We start from the raw sequence: 6,091 nt of genomic DNA on the forward strand, positions 1-6,091 counted from the left end.
CTTAACACCAAAGTTGCTTCTTGTCTAGTTTGTGGCTACCAAGTTGAAGCTAATTAAAAATTGCCCAGTGAGTTTTTGTTGCTGGTAAGTTCACCTGCTTAGGCTCAGGGTGTTGAGTTCGATGTCTAGGAAATAGTTTTCAAATACAGTTCTTAATTTGCTTAAATCACAGATTTAAGGACTACATATGATTTCAAAATAGTTCAGTTGTCCAGAAAAATAAAGATTGGTCTATTCAAAGCACTGAAAAGATGTGCTTTTTTGGCCAGTAGTTGGATTTCCCTGTCCTTCTATACTTCAGCAACTTTAGAGCTGTCCCACCAGTGGCCCTGTTATTTTAGTGCCATTACAGCACTAAGGTTTTTTGGAGCCTTCATTTTTCTGTAAGGCTCCTGATTTTGAGGGAAAGGTAAAGCTGGAGGTTTGGTGCCACAAAAGCCGTCTTGGCTTGCAAGGGTTTCACAGTGCTTGAAGGCCTTCCCAGCAGGAGAGAACTTCCATTTTTGTGAGAGGGCAGGCTCAGGGTCTTTGAGGGTCCCTTAAAATTATTTTGGAGAGGAGCCTGGCATGACTGCAGGATTGGAGAGGTGCTGTTGCCTTGCTAAGTGGCATTTGTTCATATTCAAAGCATCCCTTGCAGTGTCAGTCCAACCCTGATCTTCACCAGCAATGGAGCAGGCAACCTTGTAGAGGCTTTTTTAGAGATTTGTGAGAAAATTTCCAAGGAAAGTCACATGTCCCAGAGACAGGAGGTGATGTATGTAGCAGGGACGGGAGATAAACACAGAAAACTTCTCTCCCTGGGGCTTGGCTGATTTTCACCTCCCTTCACGAACCACAGAATTTTGGGTCAGCTCTGTGTCAGGCAGGGCTAGGGAGTGAGGAGGCCAGCTGGGACATTGCTGGGAGCTGTGGCACTGGGTTGTGCATGCTGAACAGTGCTGCTGGGAGGGAAAAATGAAAAACATGAAAGAAATAGAATGGGTCCCAGATGCTTTCATCTTCAAAATATCCCAATTTTGCATAATTCAAAGGTTAATGCCTTGGGAGGGCAATTAACCAGGACATCTTCCTTCTCTAGTGAAGCATTTGACCTTAGTTCAACTTTATTGAAATGGGAAGGCAACTAAGTTGAATGCACTTGTGCAAGTTTGTGTGCAGCAACTGCTGAAGTCTCTAGCACATATAGCAGCTTACAATTCCCTGTGCTTTGAGTCCAGTTCTCGTGTTTAGCTGAATATTTTCTCCATGGTAGTAATTCACAGGATTGTGAATACTGTGTCTTGGGCAACCTAGTTTAGGGGAAGGTGTCCATCCTCATGGCAGGGGAGTTGGAACTAGATGATCTTTAAGATTCCTTCCAACCCAAACCATTCTGTGATTCTGTGGTCTTATAAATATTGAAAATTATCATCATTTGAGTTTCAGATGACACATATAACATTTTTCTATGAAGGATTTTGTGTTTTTATCTTTCCAGTAGATGGCTTCTAAGCATCAGCAAATGTAGTTCAATTAGCTCTGTTCTCCTGGCAATTCTTTGATTGCCACACTTGCCCAGATGCCAGTGGTGGGTTCAGCCCAGCTAACAGTCAAGTACCCACACAGCTAGTCATTTGCTCACTCTCACACCAGCAGGACAGGAGAAAACCAGGAAGAACAGAAGCAAGAAATATTTTAGGCTAAGATCAAACAGGGAAATCACTTATCACACACTGTCATGGGCAAAACAGGCTCGGCTTGGGAAATTTAACTTAATTTACTGGCAATTAGCATAGTATTTAATTACAGATTTGGGTATTGGGAAGCTTAAAAAAAGACAAATATTAGAACACTTAGGGAAAAACCCACCCCTCCTTTCTCAGACTCAACCTCACTCCAGAATCCTCTCCGCCTCCTTGTTATCACCAGAGGTCACACTCAGTGAGATGTGAACAGCATGTGGAGGTGTGCAGTCAGGATGCAGTGATTTCTCTCTGCCCTGCCTCATTTCGCACTCTTCTTAGGCTTCAGTGAGAGTCCTTCATAGGCTGCATTCTCCCCCTTCTAGGGTATACCTGCTCTGATGTGGGCTTGGGATAAGTAAGTTCTAAAACACTTGATATGTTACATGTTAATTACCAATGTTATAAAAAGCTGTTGAACTTAATATAGATTCTATCCATGCTACTGAAAGGGAAAAAAGGGAAAAAGTAAATATGTGTTTCAATTTTCTTCCCTATTTACTTCTTTAATGTGTTATCACATGAGCCTGTATTTCTACAGGACATGGATTAGAATGGAGCAAATGGGCCTGAAGGAGGAGGCTCAGAAGCTAAGGGATTAAAATCAATCCTGGAATGACTCTGGAGCTCACACCGGAGGTACAGGGGAGTTCGAGTTACGACCTAATGGTGAAGGAGAAGGTATGGAAGAGACATGGTGGAGAGAAGTAAACAAATTCATGGACGAAGACTTAGCAAGTCCATGGATACTTTCTAGTCTGAACTGCCTGTCTATGACTGGAGATGAGAAGATTTTCCAATGCAATATCCACAGAAAGTGTACTTGCAGCTTTTCTTGCCCTGTGGCCTAAAACAGGACGCATGACTAGATCATGCCTATCGTAATTTAAGCTTCTCTCTGCTGCTCTTTCAAAGTACAGGACTTCACTGCTGTGAGGGGTCTCCAGAAGTGGAGAGGTCTTTCTTGCCTTTCCTGTATTGATGGTTTCACTTAGGGCTTTCTCTTGTTTGTTGGTTGTGTCCCTACATTTGGTTGGTATTTGCAGTTCTTCTGTTGCTGCAGCAGCAGAGATGACATAGCCAAGAAACACTTCAGCCACCTTCTGCTGAAGTTCTGAATGAAACATGAGTGAAACCACGTGCTTTTGTTTCACAGGTTGTAAAAAGCCCATCTAATCAGGGAGTAGGACTGATCAAATTGGACTACATCTTTGTCTTCAGGATCACCAAAGGTACATTCAGGGAAATGTTGGACTCTCTCATTAGCCTTCTCAGGTCAGCTTTGAAGATGGGAGCTTCAAAGTCTTCAGTGACAGACATCTAGACCTCAATACATTATCTAAGTAAGGAGAAAAGTGGGAGTCAGACTTTACAGACTAAGCATACCCAACAAGGTGAATTTCTTCACATCACAATGTTTGATGTGAGCATAACTCAAGACAGCTGCAGATACAGGTATCTGGAATTGAGACATTCCTTAGAGCTTCCACCAAAGTCATGGGAACACGAGCAAAACTGTGCAGTAACCACCATGGGACGCTCCATCTGGTTTAGTAGCACAAGGTGTCTGTGGGCGTTGGACAAAACATGTGAACAGATCATGTCAGCTGGTTGGGGTTTTTTTTAAAGAATCCACGCAAACTGCACAAGGTTTTGGTTCTGTTCTGGGCAGCTCCAGAAGTGCTGCCTTTCTAAATAAAAGTGCTTTTTGAATTACTCAAAGGTAGGAAAAAAAGGTGTGACAGTTCAAACTGCAGAAATGTTGTTATGGATGTATTTGAAAAAGGGATCAAAGGTATTTTTCCAGACTGTAAGAGTGATTTAATTAATGGACTTCACAGCATTACTCAGAAAAGCTAGCTGTATCATTTGGTCCTGCAAGTGTAACTCATCTAGGGATACAGAGTACTGCACAGAATAAATACACAGTTAGGAATCAAATTCGGGCCGTTTGAGTTCCAGCTGCTGGTAGCACAGTATTTTGGAAATGCAAGGAGAGGTGAAGAAAGTAAGGTATATAATTTAAATAAAAAGAGAACACCATTTGTGTAGAAAGCCACCAGCCTATTTGTGGTAGATATTTTATTGCCCTTTTCAAAAAAGTCATTAACCTGAACAAAATTACAGAACAATTAAGTGCATAAAATACTGGTTTTGATGAAGGGTTTATTACATATGTTAATTTATGTTGACAGTATCTCTGTGAGTCCCAAATATGAAATATTAATAGGAAAATACATGGATATTAAGAGAATGGTTTTATGACAGCTATATTTTTAAAGCTGTTGGGAAAAAAAAGAATTATAGTCATAGATAATTTTAGTGCCCTAGATGCATATAATTTAGTAACAAAGCAAATGATTCCTCTGAGATGCTGCCAGCAATTAGAAATTCTCCTTTTCTTGCCAAGCATTAAAACCTGCAGCCTTTGAGTGGAGTCACTTTTCCTCCTACAATTCTGAATTCAGTTAAGACTATAGAGTTGATCCTTTTTTTTATTTTCCTCACCAGTTTTTTTGGAAGCTGAGTGGAAAACGGAGTACAGTAACTATCCTCTGTTCTCAATCTATACCAAGGGCATGAACAGGAGAAGAACCACAAGTATGTCTTTAATTTCTGTCTTTGAGACAGAAAATTTCCGTTGCTGCATTTCAGTCCTGGCCGATGATCTGCAAGGCCTATTTTTGTATATTTTTCTTAGTTACTAACACAAGCTACTTAGAACTAGCACTCAGCACTCTCTTACTGCTCACCTAAGGCTGCTTGATATTTTGGATTTAAACCTGCAGTTTAAAACATAATTTAACTGGCATGCAGTCCCTCTTCATGTATTGGTCTGAACAGAAGGTTGCTTGCTGTCACAGGGTGCTGGAAGTTGGGATCTTGGCTCTCCAGCTTCCTTGACATTCTTAAACAAAGCCAAGCAACTGATGCTTTCATAGAAGCAGGATGATTTAGATTTGGAGGTAAATTAGTAGATGAATATTTTACCATTTTGGCTGTTTACAACATTGATACAGAATAACTTGGAGACATTTTATTAGAAAATGAATGGGGAAAAAGAGTTTGGTCCCATAGCTCAGTTACAGCATGTGTTCCATATATCTATCATCTCCTAGGTGACACGTGTCCAGATTTAGCAGTGCTTAGTCTCTTGATGTACCCCTGGTAAACATGCCACTTCTCTTGCCTGGGTGAGCTCCTCTGGCTGGGATTGGATGAAAAAAGCAATCCCAGAACCTGGGGCCAGAATAGGAATCAATGACATGCATTTCAGGCCTGTTGAACCAAGACAGCAGGGGCTGCTCTAGCTCATTCTACAGACGTGAGCTAAGAAAAGGTAGATGTTAAAGGATTATGTTAATTAGTGAATAAAGGGGGTTTCCATCTGGAAATGCCTCTTTTGTCAGACAGGAAAGCACCTAGCCCAGATTTCACCATCTATTCAACTTGTTCTCTTCCTCTCATTTCATTCTTAGTGTGTTAAAATTCACTGGTCTTTGAATCATGAGGTTTAAAGTTTAAGTATGGACATGGTATAATTCTATTCTGGTTCAAAGGAGAGCATGTTTTTTCAGGAAAGGTACTACCTTTAATCTTAAAAACATTCAGTGAATTACCGCTGAATTACCTGTACTTTTAAAAGCATATGCCTCTTTTCATCCGTCTGGCTACATCTCTCTGTCAGTGAATCCTGATATGTCTTTCTCTGATTAAAAGGCCAAATAGTATGTATTGATTTTCCTAACACAACGTGATCAAATCAACCCTAACTTTTTCCTGGTTAAACTTAGCAAATACCACTCATTCTAAGGTTCATCTTCAATCTTCTAATCTCTCCCTTAATGCCACTATGAATTCCTCCTCCTTGTTTTCCAAATGTTAGCACAGGGTTTAGCATTTGAATCCATCTTGCAAAAGCACTGTGTAGAGAGAAAATAGTAGAAAAACTTCATTTGTGTCTGGGATTCCTCTGCCTCTGTGTCCAACAACTGCAAAATCTGTTTATTCCCCAAAGTCCTGGGTTTTAGCTGAAATGTAAATGAGCATTTTCCACACTCCAAGGAAAAATCTATCCCTAAGTGCAAGGTTGATCTGAAATCATAGAATCATAGAACCAGTTGGGTTGGGAGAGACCTCTGAGATCATCAAGTCCAACCCTTAATCCAATCCCACTTTGATTACTAGATCATGGCACTAAGTGAGTCCAGTCTTACCTTAAAAACCTCCGGGGTCGGAGAATCCACCACCTCCCTGGGCAGGCCATTCCAATGCCTGACCACTCTCTCTGTAAAGAACTTCTTCCTGATATCCAACCTAAACCTGCCCTGGCAGAGCTTAAGCCCATGCCCTCTTGTTCTACTGTT

This window comes from Pithys albifrons, chromosome 4 (assembly GCF_047495875.1).
Source record: "Pithys albifrons albifrons isolate INPA30051 chromosome 4, PitAlb_v1, whole genome shotgun sequence".
Classification (NCBI taxonomy): Eukaryota; Metazoa; Chordata; class Aves; order Passeriformes; family Thamnophilidae; genus Pithys; species Pithys albifrons.